The 15,904-nt window shown below is 45.7% G+C and overlaps 2 long non-coding RNA genes across 3 annotated transcripts in view; one reads left to right on the plus strand and one right to left on the minus strand.

The window, feature by feature from the left end:
• LOC123383312 lies at positions 1–11,449 on the plus strand. 2 transcript variants are annotated; one of them, XR_006592892.1, is made up of 3 exons: positions 1–407; positions 2,597–2,710; positions 11,207–11,449. It is a non-coding gene; the product is annotated as an uncharacterized LOC123383312 (long non-coding RNA). The 2 variants fall into 2 exon arrangements; XR_006592891.1 differs by lacking the exon at positions 1–407 and adding an exon at positions 1,830–2,489.
• LOC123383311 overlaps positions 6,110–15,904 on the minus strand; it is a 27,912-nt gene continuing 18,117 nt past the window's right edge. The window contains exon 2 of the long non-coding RNA XR_006592890.1: positions 6,110–7,491. This is a non-coding gene — a long non-coding RNA (uncharacterized LOC123383311). The remainder of the gene's footprint in view (positions 7,492–15,904) is intronic.

Genomic DNA, 15,904 nt, shown 5'->3' on the forward strand with positions numbered 1-15,904 from the left:
TGGGGGAGCTGTCCACGCGCCCGAGCCCGACCCCGACCCACCCGAGTCAGGGGGCACCCGGGTGACCCTCCCTTGACGTGGACCCAACCCCGACGTTCAGGGCGGCTCGCCTCTGTAGGAACCGGGTCCTTCCTTCCCCTTGCGGCTCATCTCTCTGTGTCCTTTGGGGTCTTGCGTGGCTCCTGCCTGTGCCTGTCTTTGCTTTGTGGTCAGAACGGAAGCCCTCGGCAGGGTGGGTAGGAGATGGTGGAGAATGGAGACGCTGGGTGTCCAGCCGGTCTGCAGGGCCAACTAAGTGTCTGTGAGCCTGCTCGGAAGTCCGGGCAGCCCAGAGTGTCCGGAATGTCCGTTTGGACTTGAGGACCGCGCAGGGTGCGTGCAGGGGCGTCGCCGCGCTTGCGCGTCAGGTGAGACCGTGCGGGCACGGGCCCCTTCGGGAGGGGCGGTGGGCACTCCTTCCCAACCCTACCCTACCCTACCCTACCCTACCCTACCCTACCCTTCTTCCCTTCCCTACCCTTCTTCCCTTTCCTACCCTTCTTCCCTTCCCTACCCTTCCCGCGACCCCCCGCAGCTGTAGCACCCTTCGCGTAGGCCCCGGAGGCGAGCGTGCATGCGTGCGTGTGCCCCTGCCCGGACCCAGCGATCGGACCTCGTCCCACCAGGCGGGGTGCCAAGCTGGCTCCGGGAGCGCGCGTCCCTTGGCGCGACGCTTGGCTCCAAGTTCCAACAACAGAGCGCCTGCAGCGTGGGTTCTCTGTCCCCTCCCGCCAGCACCAGCCCTCCTCCAGGCATGCATGCGGGACATGTGCATCGGTGATAGCCGTCTTGGTGGATACTGGTAGTGTGCGTCCTGAACAGACTTCTTGACGTGGCTTCTTTAGATCTTTAAGGCGTGACTAGTTCTGCTAGTGTTTGGGTTCTTCTCAGAGTTGCTGTATACGTAGTTGTAGCCTTGGTGCGTCAATGGGAAGAGGGAAATGCAGGGGCCTCCTAGCCTGCCATCTTAAGATTCCCAACCAAAATTGACAAGGAAGTCACGGTTTGAGTATCTGAGAAATACGGGAAAATAAAAAACTAAGAGTTGATTATGGTTATATTTACAGAGCTTTGTTTCTCTCTTTAGTTCAGAGTAGAGACTGGTGATATTTAACATACTGGAGAAGTACTCGAGCTTAAGTGAACTGAGCAGTATCCATTTTTAATGGGCTTTTGTATGAGAATGTAAGCATATGGTAGGAGAACTTGAAGGACACCCACTATACAATTACAGCGTCAGCTACGGGAATGGCATGAACATGAAGGCTGATGGCCAAGAGAACTCATTATTTGCTGACGTAATGTGTGCCAGACGCTCTTCTTAATAATGGAAATACAGCCATTAAAGGGACAAAAAATGTCCCTTCTCACATGAGGCTCACATTCCAGTGGGGGAGAATGAAAAAGTAAGATTGATGAGACGTGTACATACCATGATGGATGATGACCCATCCTATGCAGCACACTTAGGCAGGGGAGGGGAGCAGGACCTGGGGAGGCTGGGGGGATTTGCACCTTCAGGTAGGTTGTTCAGGGAAGGCATCACTGAGGGGACAGAGATCCCGAAGGAAGGTAGGGGGAGAGCCCTGTGGAGATCTGGGGATGAAAGTCGCAACGAGAGCGAACACCCAGTACCTCTTCCCGCCGTTAACCTGTTTAAATCTTTCAGCCACTGACCAGCGGTCACCTTCCCTCCCAAGTTGACACCAACAGGTGGTGTGTTGGATTCTGGCAATATGCAAGTGGTCAGGGAGGGCCAGAAGTACCGGGACGGTTTATGTGATTAGGATATGGTTTAAGGCCTTTTCCACTTTGAATAAACTGAGGCTCTAGCTACACACACTAAGCGTGTATGCTTCCATAAAATGGATCACTTCAGAAGACACGTATAGATTGTTCCTTGCTTAGCGTCTTGGCAATTCTGTGTTTCTTCAGTAAGCTCTAGGCCCAGTGTGGGCTTTCAACACACGACCCTGAGATGGAGTCGTATGCTCTGCCGACTGAGCCAGCCAGGCGCCCCCCCCCCCCTTGCTTAGCATCTTACGTGGCTCAGTCCAGTTTTGTAAGGTGTTTACAGGTAGCTGAGTAACAGAGCTGTACAAAACGCAAGGTGTCCCTTGCCCCCTAGCGCTGGGACGGACGCTCATCTCTCATTAGAATCATTAAGTTACAAGTGGGAAAAAATTTCCATATCCGTGGATGCAGGGCTGACAGGTTATTTCATTAACCTCAGGGGCAGTAGCTCAGGGACATCAGCAAAAAAAAAAGGCAGATCGGTATCTTTGGCCACAAGCCTGAATCCCAGCAAGTTACAAACTGAAGTCACTAAATGGTCACAGTTGGTGACATCACAATGGATTTATAGCATATAAGACCTAGACCAGCTTTAGGTTTAGGCTGATTTCTCCTAAGGGTGTGTGGTGGCTGGAAGAGTTTCTCTTACAGAGGAAGTAAAAGATTGATACACTTTTCTCTTTCATGTAGAATCTTTAGAGAAATTGATTTGTGTCTGTGACCAAGGTAATCAAAAATACTTTCTTTCCTTTTTGGGTCCTAGGTTTATAAGGAAAGTGAGAGAGTGCGATCTTCAGTGTGTGCTGCACGAGCAGTGGTGTGGAACCAGAGTTCAGGCAAAGGCGAAGAACGGACACGGATTTCACACTCCTGATAGGTGTGTAAGTGAACTCTGAGTTGCACTTTGATTCTGTGTTAGCCCTTCTGTACACAGGCTCCTTTTTCAAAGTAGGCCTCTCACTGAACTTCCTCTGGTAACATCTGGTTGGCACCGTGTCCACGTATGCTCATTCGCTCTAATGATGATGCGATCATGATGCGATAATGATGGTGATTATGAGGGTTCTGCGTGGGGAACTGGAAATAGTAACGTACCTGGTGAGTTCCAAACTCAAAGCCCAGCAAAGGCCATTATTTGACTAGCGTTGATGTTGTGCATGTGGTAGGGATGGAATAGAAGTTGTGCCTTGTGTTTTATCTCCTTGATGTTTGCAAGCATGACTTTCTGAAATGTTTTAATCCGGCTTATACCGGTGCCACAGAGGTTTTGCAGAAATCCTGTGTCTGTTAGGTTTCAAGGAGTATTATAGCTATGTGCTTAGTGCCCGAGGTTGAGCAAAGAAAGGCAGTTAACTTCAGTAACTTGAGACCTTTTCAGGCTGTCAGGGTAGCCGGATATATTTATTACCTCTAGCACCAGCAAAGATGTGAGGCGATCCTGTTTGTCTCCCTAGAGCACGAAGGAAAGGAGGACCCTCCTGTCCTGTCCTGTACCGGATCTAGAGGATGACATTGGAACTTCCCTTGTGAAATGTAGTCTGCTCTGGGGCCTTCTAGTCAGCAGTTTTATTTATACATAATCAGAATCTCTGTTGGGGAGGATCGACCATAAACTCACTTGTCATTTCTTTAGAAGAAGAAAACTCTACCTGTCGGATGCCAATTCTGTGCTGTTCTTTTGGTCTGTAGCACAGGGCAGGCTCCGAGTAATAGTGAAAGATGACTAGCTTATTATCACGATGTATTCTTTTGTGAGTTTAATAGTAATACACATGTAGGTGGTTTAGAGCGTTATACACATTTGATGATGGAGCCCTAAGAGACCGTTTTCTGATGGTTGTCGTGGCTTATGACCTCTTCTGGGCCATACCCCTGGCGCTCTCTCTCCTGCTGACATGGGTGAGTGGGTCAGGGTTCAGCAGACGTTGGCTTTCTGTGCCCCGTGTCAGCTCCGAAGTTCTGTGAGTCAGCAGTGGGAGTGGGGAGAGAGGAGGGCACGTGGGGAAAGAGGATAGGCAGTACCGAACAACCCCTGTGATCCCATCAGCCTGCCGTCTCTGATTTTGAACAAATCTCTTTACTTCTCCGGGTTTTGATCTTCAGCTAATATGTGGGTCAATTAAACGAAAAGGTCTTAAAAACGTATGGTCGAGGACCTTTCGGAGATGCCAATTAATAGTATGAAAAATAAGTTTTAAAAACGGACATGTGCCCAAATTAGAAGATACCTAAGTATAAGGAAAAGTCTAGACCTCTCTTTTCAAAGCTTTTTATTGAAGAATAATCAAAATAGTGTTTACTTCAGGTACATAGTATAATAATTCCTGTCAACAAATGTTAGACTCTTAGTGACTACATTTCCTATGCTGTATTTTCATCTCCATGACTTAATTACTTTGTAACTATAAGTTTATCCCTCTTCAAAAAAAATTAAAATTTTTTTTAATGTCTACTTTTGAGAGAGTGAGAGTGAGGGGTCGGTGCACAGAGAGACACAGAATTTGAAGCAGGCTCCAGGTTCTGGGCTGTCAGCACAGAGCCCGACATGGGTCTCAAACCCACGAACTGTGAGATCATGACCTGAGCCGAAGTCGGACGCTCAACAACTGAGCTGCCCAAGCTCCCCTAATGTTTGAGAGCACAAGTAGGGGAATGGCAGAGACAGGGGGACATAGGATCTGAAGAGGGCTCTGCACTGACAGCAAGAGAGCCCGACAAGGGGCTCAAACTGGCGAACCATGAGATCATGACCTCAGCCAAACTGGGACGTTTAACTGACTGAGCCACGCAGGTGCCCTTAGAAGTTTATCCCTCTTAATCCCCTTTATCTGTTTCTCCCACTCCCTATCAACTCCCTTCTGGCAACCACCAGTTTGTTCTCTGTACTGAAGAGTCTGGTTTTCTTGTTCTTCTTGGTTCATTTACGTTTCTTAAATTCCACATAGGACTAAAATCATATGGTATTTGTCTTTCTCTGTTTGGCTTCTCCCACTTAGCATAACACACTGTAGGTCCATCAATGTCGCTGCAAATGGGAAGATTCCTTTTTTTGTTTTTTTTGATGTTTATTTCTGAGAGAGCATGAGTGGGGGAGGGGCACAGAGAGAGGGGTACACAGAATCCGACGTAGGGTCCAGGCTCTGAGCTGTCAGCACAGAGCCCCGATGTGGGGCTTGAACTCATGAACTGCGAGATCATGACCTGAGCCAAAGTTGAACGCTTCACCGACTGACCCACCCAGGTGCCCCAACCACATTTAAACAAATCTAACAAACGTCCTAGAAGCTTGCAACCGTACAAAAAGGACAGAGATACCTGTAGTTGAATTACTTGTGCTTGATTAGAGGAAGTAAATATTAGGAGCAGGGAAGAACTATTCCCTCAGAATACTGTGAACTGCCTGTTTATATCCTTTGCTCTTTTTTTTTTCACTTTGCTGTTTATTTCTTATTTTTCTTAATTTTCTAATGTTTATTCACTATTGAGAGACAGAGGGAGACAGAACATGAGCATGGGAGGGGAAGAGAGTTGCACATAAGTAGCTGCTGTCTCGGTGTGTCCACCGGATGAGGTGAGATCAGGATCCTCCTACTCTGCCATCTTCCTGACCTCCTTTGCATCTCAGATCTCTCTCTGAAGAGCACCTCTACTTCGGGTGCTTGATTTCACTTCCGATTTTACAGCTCTGTCATTCTAGTGCTTTCTATCACTCAAATCACACAGGCCCTTACGTGAAACCCTCCAACCATTTCCCACTGAAAGAATAACAGGGGCGCCTCAGTGACTCAGTCGCTTGAGCATCTGACTTCTGCTCAGGTCATGATCTCACTGTCCATGAGTTGGAGCCCCATGTCAGGCTCTGTGCTGACAGCTCAGAGCCTGCTTCGGATTCTGTGTCTCCCTCTGTCTCTCAAAAATAAACATTAAAAAATTAGAATAACAGAAATTCCCAAACATGGTTACATGAATAAAATCTAGCTACTCTTTGCCCCTCACACGGAGCTTTTGGCTATGCCAACTGAAGTTTCACTTGTCATTGTCAGTGAGTAGGTCTGATGAATATTTTCAAGTCTTTTTTTTTCAACGTTTATTTATCTTTGGGACAGAGAAAGAGCATGAACGGGGGAGGGGCAGAGAGAGAGGGAGACACAGAATTGGAAACAGGCTCTGAGCCATCAGCCCAGAGCCTGACGCGGGGCTCGAACTCACGGACCGCGAGATCGTGACCTGGCCGAAGTCGGACGCTTAACCGACTGCGCCACCCAGGCGCCGCAAATATTTTCAAGTCTTTGAGCAACCATTATTTTGACATTTTGAATACAACAGCAATGGGAAATGCATAACATAATTTGAAGATAATAAGTAGGGTACAAATGAAAAACAATAATACAATTTGTAGACCTGTTCTACAACATGATGTCATGTTTGACGTTACAACCCCCAGCCAGGAAAAGAAACCTCAAAGGAGATGGTCACTGGTAATTGACAGAAAAGCCTGCAGGGGATCACATTCCTGGGTACGTCCACAGCTATTATCTTCATAATCAGAAGGATCTTCATCAGATACTCTATTATGGAGAAGTCCCTTGTGATAGGAGATCAGTTGTGATCTGAGAACTGTGAGGGGGGGAAATAAGGTGACCTGAAAAGCCTTGGCCGGTAATTCTCCAGCTGTCCAAACAACTGGAGGTGCACAGAATGCACAGGTCTTATTTTTGTAAAGGAGAAGGGGGCTAGCATCTAGCTAGGGATAGTGGTTTGGTTAAATGAACGTATTTCTCATAAAAGAGCACCACTGAGTTGTTGAAAGATTGTATCAGAAGGTTTGGTGCAGAATGGGCTGGTACATTCAAGTAGGAATATCCAAAAGTCTTGGCATAATGGAGATGGGACAGTTGAAAAGATTTCTATTAGAACAGGTGGAAGATACACAATTTGTAAAGAGGAAATCATATAAAGGGAAGGGGTGGGTTTCCATTTTTTGCTAACCCATTGGCCCAGGAGGTAGGTGGTCAGCGTAAAACATGGAAGGTTTTCTTTTTTCTATTTTTATTATTTTTTGAGAGAGAGAGACAGGGAGTGAGCAGGGGAGGGGCAGAGAGAGGGAAACAGAATCTGAAGCAGGCTCCGAGCTGTCAGCACACAGCCCAATGCAGGGCTTGAACCCATGACCCACAAGATCATAAACTGAGTGGAAGTCGGACGCTTAACCGACTGAACCACCCAGGCGCCCCAACATGGAAGGTTTTCTTAAGGCAAGAACATCCTTACGTTGAAAGTGATGGGAGGGATGTGTTTTGCTGTAACTAATGGGAATATTTGGAGGTATAAACTATTTATAGGTTAACATTACGGGGTATTATTACCAATAAAAGACCTAGTAGGAGAGTGGTGACAAATCCAACAGTCAGAAAGGTTTCCAGAAGCAACAAGGGATTGTGACACTTGAATTATAGCATTGTTTTCCCAATCAAAAGTGGAAATGGAAGAGAAAGAAGCCTCATGAGGATTGGTATGATGAATCTTGTGAACATAATACTGGCCTGCTCCCGAGTCTTGTGAGAGGAGTCTCTGAAGATGTCATCTGCTTCACTTTCCAAGAAAGGGTTAGTTTGAGGTCTCCTGTTGGTTTGGTGGTCCAGTCAGATGTTGAAGCCTCTTTAAAATGAAAAACATGAACCCGTGAGCCTGTGCCTTTTAATTTAGCAGCACAATGATTGGTCAATAGTACCTGGTAAGATCCCCTCTCGCAAGGCTGGAGGGAATCTTTATGGAGAGCTTTCCGATAAACCATGTCTCCAGGCTGAAGGTCATGATGTTTGATGCCTTTACCTCCTAGGAGTGCACTGTGAAAAGACTGTTCTACCAATTTCTCACTTCTTTGAAGGGGCTATATCAACCCCTCAGAAGTCATCATCTTACCTTTAAGTAAAAGTTTGGTTCATATGCATCTTGATCTAATCTCATCAGTCTTCCAATATTCTTTCAAAGGGTGAGAGTTAGATCTACTCCCAGTGGGAGACACAAAGATTCAGTAGTACCAAGGGAAAGGCCTGTGGCCATGGCAAGTGGGAAAAATCCCAAAGTTTCGCTAGTTAGGTTTTTATAATGCCATCGGTTCACTATAAAAGGCTGCATGATGGAGGATGGATAGGCACCGTAGAAATGGTGCATAATTGGCTAAAGGTGGCAAATGGCCTATACTATCTATCCAGTGAAATGGGTCTCTCAGTTACTATGAAGTTCCAAGGGTATTTTCCCCAATTGGGAATAATTTTTTCCAACAGGATTTTTCCTATTGCTTCAACTGTAGCTCTGTGTCAAGGAAAGGCTTCTATCCACTGAGCATACAAACCGTTACTAAAACATATTTCTACCTTTGCGATGGCACCAGCTAGATGAAATCCAATTGCCATATCTCAAAAGGGCCCAGAGGGTAAGGGAAAATGTCCCTTTGAACTATGAAGGGGCTTCCAGAGTTATGTCTGGGGCAAATCCAACATTCTTTATTTTATAACATTGGGGGGCTATTTCTAGAGATGGTTTCCAAAACTTTGTTTTCCCAAAGGACGATCTTGCCAATATTTCAATGGGTAAGTTCATGAATCCAATTAAGAATGGAATGGGTTCCTGGATGGGGCACCCAGGACTCAGCACTCCTACTGGGTGTTTATCCGAAGGAAATAAAGTCACTATCTTGAAGAGATATTTGCACACCCATCTTCAGTGAGGCATTATTCACAACAGCCAAAGCATGGAAACAACCTAGGTGTCCAATGGTAGAGGAATGGATAAAGAAAATGTGATACACAAACAATGGATTATCATTCTGTCCTAGAAAAGAAGAAAATCTGATCATTTACAACAACATGGATGAAATTTGAGGGCACTGTGCCCTCAAATTTATTTGATTGAAATAAAATCAAACAGGGAAAGAGCAATACAATATGATCTCACTTATGTGGAATCTAAAAACTAATTCAAAGAACAGTAGACTACTGATGGGCAGGGCGGGGGAAGGGAGTAAAGGTGGTCCAAGGGTGCAAACTTCCAGTTATAAAATGAGTAAGTTCTGGGGATCTAATATACTGCATGGTGACTATAATTAACAATACTGTACTGTATACATGAAAGTTGCTGATAGATATTTATTTTTTAATGTTTACCCATTTTTGAGAGACACAGATAAGCATAAGTGGGGGAGGGGCAGAGAGGGAGACACAGAATCTAAAACAGGCTCCAGGCTCCGAGCTGTCAGCACAGAGCGCGACGCAGGGCTCGAACCCACGGACCGTGAGATCATGATCTGAGCTGAAGTCAGACACTCAACCGACTGAGCCACCCAGGCGCCCCTGAAAGTTGCTGAGAGATCTTAAAAGTTCACACCACACACACAAAAGGTTACTGTGTAATGGTGATGGATGTGTTAACTAACCTTATTGTAATTATTTCACGAGCTATACATATACCAAAGATATACACATATCAAATCACGTGGTACACCTTAAATGTACCCCATGTTATATGTCAATTATAGCTCAATAAAGCTGGGGAAAAAATAGATCGTAATAGCCCTCCTCTTTTTGGTGAGGGAGAGAGAGAGACTTTTTACCGATGGAAATTTCCTTTACAAAAGAAAGCTTGTGCTGTTTTAGAAGCATTTCCTATGTTGGCTGGTTCTCAATAGCCTTGAGCTTAAAATAGTCCCTATTCCAAAGAAGCCTACTTTGGGGTGTTTCATGATGATTTGAAAAATTGGGCCCATGGTATTTCCTTTGAAAAAGCAAAGCCCCAATAATTTTAGTAATTCCAGAAGCTCTGTATACCTCTTTAAATCTAAACTATCTGTAGGTGGTCATGTAAAGTTAGGTATGATGAAAGATCCCATTATACTTAAAATCATTATTAGGAAGTCTAAGCTTTAGAACTGATTAAATCCAAGACATTTGATCAGTCACTTAAACTTTTGGAGTTTGGTAACTCTTCTGTAAATAGATGAAAGTACTCATCCTATCTACATTAAGTTCAAGTGTTTTTAGGTTTATTTATTTACTTTGAGAGAGAGAGGGAGGGAGCATGGGTGGGAGGAGCAGAGAGAGGGAGAGAGAAAACTGGAGCAGATTCTATGGTGTCGGCGCAGACGCCGATGCAGGGCTCAATCCCACGAACTGTGAGATCATGACCTGAGCCGAAATCAAGAGTCAGACACTTAACTGACTGAGCCACCCAGATGCCCCTCTACGTTACAGGGTCCTAATGAGGATCAAAAGTAAGGCAAAAATTTTGATAAGCATTGACCCTGTGCAAATGGATGTTACTTATCAGTTACTGGTATTAGAAAATAGCTCAGTCATCAATGTTGTAAGATGGACTCTTGGTGCTCCCTTAGGGATCAACCCATGACCTTGTATTGTCCATATTTGAACCAACTAACAGCCCATACCAGATAGACTAATTCTCCTTTGCATATGTTTATCACGAAATCTAGGTTTTCATTATTTTGGAATACTGTTTCACAAGGCCTTTGACGAGGAGGCCAACTCTCCTAGTATGAGAGTAGTAGCAGTAGTCACTATGGCGGTGCCTGGGTGGCTCAGTTGGTTAATTGTCTGGACTCTTGATTTCAGCCCAGGTCATGATCTCAGTTGTGTGATCGAGCCCCACGTCTGGCTCTATACTGACACTGTGGAGCCTGCTTGGGATTTTATACCTCTCTGCCCTTCCCCTACTTGCTCGCCTTCTCTCTCTAAAGAAGCAGTCATTATGTAGTTTAGAATGATCACCATGGGGCGCCTGGGGTGGCTCAGTCAGTTAAGTGCCTGACTTTGGCTCAGATCACGATCTCATGGTTTGTGAGTTCGAGCCTCGTGTCTGGCTCTCTACTGTCGGCGGGGAGCCTGCTTTGGATCCTCTGTCCCCCGAAGGCTCTGCCCCTCCCCCACTCGTGCTTGCTCACTCTCTCCCAAATAAATATTTAAAAACTAAAAAAAAATTCAGGGCACCTGGGTGGTTCAGTCGGTTAAGTGTCCAACTTTCACTCAGGTCATGATCTCACGGTTTGGGAGTTCGAGCCCTGCGACGGGCTCTGTGCTGACAGCCTGGAAACTGGAGCCTGCTTGGATTCTGGGTCTCATTCTCTCTCTGCCCCTCCCCCACTTCTGCTCCGTCTCTCAAAAATAAAAAAAAAATGCTCATCAGATATCTATACAAGTCCTTTGCACGTAGTGTTATATCACTGAATGCTGATAAATTAATAAGTGGTATATAATCTATATGTCTTATAATCTATGTGAGTCTTAAGTGTCTATTACTATGCATTCTGGGCTGCATATTCTATGACAAGTATTGGAAGAGTGGCTTATTTATATCGTAGGAACATGGACTTGGAGGTTGCTCGTGAATCCCAGGACCTCCACCGCATCTACAGGCAAGAGGGGCATCCCCACCACCAGCTCTACCAGCACCACCTCTAACTGCAGGAATTGCTCCTCCAAGTCCTTCGTCTCTACTAAATGGTATCCACCGCCATTGCCTTTGTTGGGGGATCGGGGATCCATAATCACACCACCCGCTCTGAATTATGAAATGGAAGTACAAATAAATGTATAAACCTGCACTCCATGTGTATTTCGTAATCTTTATTTATTTTGAGAGAGAGAGAGAGAGAGAGAGAGCGCGCGAGCGAGCCTGTGTGAGTGGGGGAGGGACAGAGACGGCTGGGGGGGGACAGAGGATCCAAAGCGGGCCCTGCACTGTTGCATATTCGTCTCCTGCCACTTTGCCAAATCCATTTAACAACCCGTGTGCGTGCCTGCATATGTGTGCGTGTGTATTCTTTGGGATACTCCACGTATTGGAAATCATGTCATGTGCAGAAAGACTTGCCGATTTGGGTGGCTTTTATTTCATTTTCTGGCCTAATTTTGCTATAGCTAAAACTTCTAGCAAAATCTTGAAGTGGCAATAACAGGCAACCTTCTGTTTCTCATGGGAAAGATTCCGGTCTTTTACTACTAAGTATGATACTGACTGTGGGCTTTTCACATGAGGAAGTTCCTATTTTATTGAATGTTATAAATGGGTATTTTGTCAAGTGGTTATTTTGCATCATTTGAGATGACCATGTGGTTTTTCACCTCCATTCTATTTATGTGTACATTACATTGATTAATTTCCTTACATTCCCGGAGTAAATCCTGGTGTATAATCTTTAAATACGCTTGGATTGTCTGCCAGTATTTTCTTGAGGATTTTTATGTGTACAGTCAAACAAGATATCAGTCTGTACTTTACTTGTTATTTTTGCCTGGCTTTGGTATTAGGGTAATGCTGGTCCCAAACAATGACCTAGGATGTTATGACAGTTCATCTTATGTGTCAACATGGCTAAGCCATGGCACCTAGATATCTGTTGAATATCTAAGTCTAAATGTTGAAGTGCGGGGCGGGGCACCTGGGTGGCTCAGTCAGTTGAGCGTCCAACTTCGGCTCAGGTCATGATCTCACGATTCGTGAGTTCGAGCCCCGCATCGGCTGGGCTCTGTGCTGACAGCTCGGGGCCTGGAGCCTGCTTCGGATTCTGTGTCTCCCTCTCTCTCTGCTCCACCCCTGCTCACTCTTTGTCTGTCTCTCTCTCAAAAATAAATAAAGAGTAAAAAAAAAAAATGTAAATGTTGAAGTGCAAGTATTTTTAGATGAGACTGACGTTTCAGTAATTAAAGCAGATTACTATCTACAATACAGGTGGGTTTCATCCAATCAGTTGAAAGCCATACGAGAAAAACGATGGAAGTCCCGCGAGGAAGAGGGAATTCTACCCCCACACTGCTGTGACACTCCATCTGCAACATGAACTTTCTCAGGCATCTCAAGCATGCCAGCCTACCATGCAGATTTCATACTTCTCAACCTCTACTATCACATAAGCCAATTTCATAAAATAAACCTCTCCTCTTCTCTATATGGCTCCATTTCTCCGGAGAACCCTAACTAATACAGATGCATTCCAAATTTATTAGAAGATTTGAGGATTAGTGTTAATTGTCTTTAAGTGGTAAAATTTACTGGTAAAGACATCTTGTCCTGGAATTGTATTTGACAGGAGATTTTGACTACTTATTCAAAATATTTAATAGCTACAGGTCTGTTAAGATCATCTATATCCTCTTGAGTCAATTTGGTAACGTGTATTTCTAGTAATTTCACCTGTTTAATTGTTGGGTACAGTTGTTCATAATACAGTCCAATCACCCATCTAATTTCTGTAACATAGGCCATAATGTCCGCCCCATCCTCACATTTTTAACTTCAATTATTTCTATTTTCTCCATTCAGTGTAGCCAAAGATACAGAACTTTTAGTTTTCTTCATTATCTTCTGTTCTGCATTTCATTTATCCCTGCCTTAATTATTTTCTTCTTTCTGCTTGCTTTGTAGTAGTTTGCTCATCTTTTTCTGACTTCTAAGTGAAAGGTTAGGTTGTTGATTTAAGGTCTCCTCTTTTTTAAACTACATGTTTAGGGGTGCCTGGGTGGCTCAGTCAGTTAAGGATCCGACTTTGGCTAGGACCATGATCTCATGGCTCCTGAGTTCGAGCCCCACATAGGGTTCTCTGCTTTCAGCAGGAAGCCGGAGCCTGCTTAGGATCCTGTCTCCCCTCTCTCTCTGCCCCTCCCCTGCTTGTGTACGTGCTCTCCCTCTCTCAAAAATAAACATTTTTTAAAAATTAAAAAAACTACATTTATATAATTATAATTCCCTCTGAGTGCTGCTTTCACTGCAATATATACAACTCATTTCTTTAACGTGAAAAATTCAGGAGCACCTGAGTGGCTCAGTCAGTTAAGTGTCTGAATCTTGGTTTCAGCTCAGGTCATGATGTTGAAGTTTTGTGGGTTTGAGCCCCGGGTCTGGCTCCGCACTGACAGGGTGGGACTTGCTTGGGATTCTCTGTCTCCCCCCCTCTCTCTCTTCCCCTTCCCCACTCACTGTCTCTCAATAAATAGACTTAAAAAAAAAAAAAAAAGAGCCTCTCAGAAAAGGCTGCTGAACAAATGACCCTCACCAAAGTCGTAACTGTATAGATGGAGACACCGGGCCACTGTCCCGTGGACTCACCACCCCCCACCTACCCAGAAGCATCATGGGGCACAATGGCAGAGTGACTGCCTGAGACTCCTGGAGGTGAGCTGGGCAATCCGCTTCCCTGCCTCCTAAACTTAACGTGACCCTATCAGTTCCTCTTGCTACCACAGTGGCCTACTCCCTCTAGAGCCTGCTCCCGAGCTCTTACGCTAGATGTAGTACCTGGCTGAGCACAGGAGGGAGGCAATACCTCAAGGAGAATGGGGGACATCCAGGTCATCGTGATACCTACCGCTACAAATCAATGTCCTTGGAAAACTAGGATTCTGCCCCCGAAGACCCATATGGATTTCCATCCACAAGAATGCAGAGAAAACAGGGTCCCTGTTACCAGGAAATGCAGACTTCAAACAGAGATGTGGTGATGGGTCCACAGATGCATGTATTCCTTGGATGTCTATATGTATATTCCCAATGCCAGCAAGAAACCCAAAAGAAAGAACCATGACGTGCCCCAACAGCCCAGCAGAGCCAACCCCACTTGAAGCGCCTGGATGACTTTTAAGCCTCCTTGGGCCTTTCGTGATCCTCAAAAGGCTGAGAGGCTGACCTTTGCAAACCTGCGTTGACATTTCAGGAGCAACAGTGCCATCAAGTGGAAGCTTTTTAAAAATTTAACATTTATTTTTGAGAGAGAGAGAGAGAGAGAGAGAGCACAAACAGGCGAGGAACAGAGAGAGAGGGAGACCCAGAATCCAAAGCAGGCTCCAGGCAATGAGCTGTCAGCACAGAGCCCGATGTGGGGCTCGAACCCACAAACTGTGACATCATGACCTGAGCCGAAGTCGGACACTTAACCGACTGAGCCACCCAGGCACCTCTAGTGAAAGAAAGCTTTCTGAGCAAGGCCTGCAGATGCTATCTGTGGATGCCCTGAGGAAGCCCTATGATGGGAGGAAGGGTGGGATTGGAACACCCAAAACACTCTGGAGAAGACCCAGCAGCCTGGCAACCTCCATTATCAGTGAGGAAACCACAGAGGATGGATAGAGCCCAGCTCCAGCTGAAAGAATGCTAGCTTGGCCAGGCTGTGGGGGCAGGTGGCCTCGGCAGCCGCCACGTTAAGAACCAAGGAGCTAAAGCTCCTACTCCAGGTCATCTGGCCTGTGGATCAGCACCTTCAGTCCAAAGCAAGTTCGGCCAGTGGGGCTTCTAGGGTCTCAGGGCAACAAGAAACCCAGGACCGGAGTGTCTAGTCCAAGATGCCACAGAAAGAAGAAAAAAAGGAGAGGACAGCCATCTTGTCAGGGCAGCGTTTTGCAGACAGAATAAAGAATCTCCTGATTACGTAATACCAGACCCAGACAAGGAAGAGCAATGTGGTGTACCGCAAATTAGAGCTAGGATTGTTTACCTTTGGTTCCCACAAAAACAAAATCTGTCTCTCGGGCTTCACAGTATCCCAGACAACCCAAATTTGTCCCATATGACAGAGGGTGTGGATATCCACTAAGGATGGGCGGGAACAGAAACAGACATGACCAGGATCAGTACCTTGAGGTGGACGTCATCCCCCAGAGTGAGAGAATCCAGGTGTACTTTCCTCACATGCCTCAGGAACTTTGTGGCCCAGGAACGCCCTGTGCCACGGCAACCTCCTAGTGTGTGGGTGTATGAAATGGCTCCTCATCTTTGTGGGGACGCCTGGGATTTTCCACATGGGGTATATGTTCTGTGGTACAGCCATCGGCCTGGGCAGACAGAGGCCACTTTAAATTAGGGACAAATCAGACCATACATGTCAGGACCTGGACCCAAGGCGATGAGAAAAGGTTGAGCACAAAAGGTTCAACCCACATAAAGTTACGTGGCAAAATTCACGGTGACTCACAAGCATGAAACGCAGAGCAGGGAGCTGGTTTCAGCACCCTTACAGGGAAGATGAAAGCAAGACGTGTGTGAAGAGGGAGAAGCTCAACCTGGAGAC

The sequence above is a fragment of the Felis catus genome, chromosome X (assembly GCF_018350175.1).
Source record: "Felis catus isolate Fca126 chromosome X, F.catus_Fca126_mat1.0, whole genome shotgun sequence".
NCBI lineage: Eukaryota > Metazoa > Chordata > Mammalia > Carnivora > Felidae > Felis > Felis catus.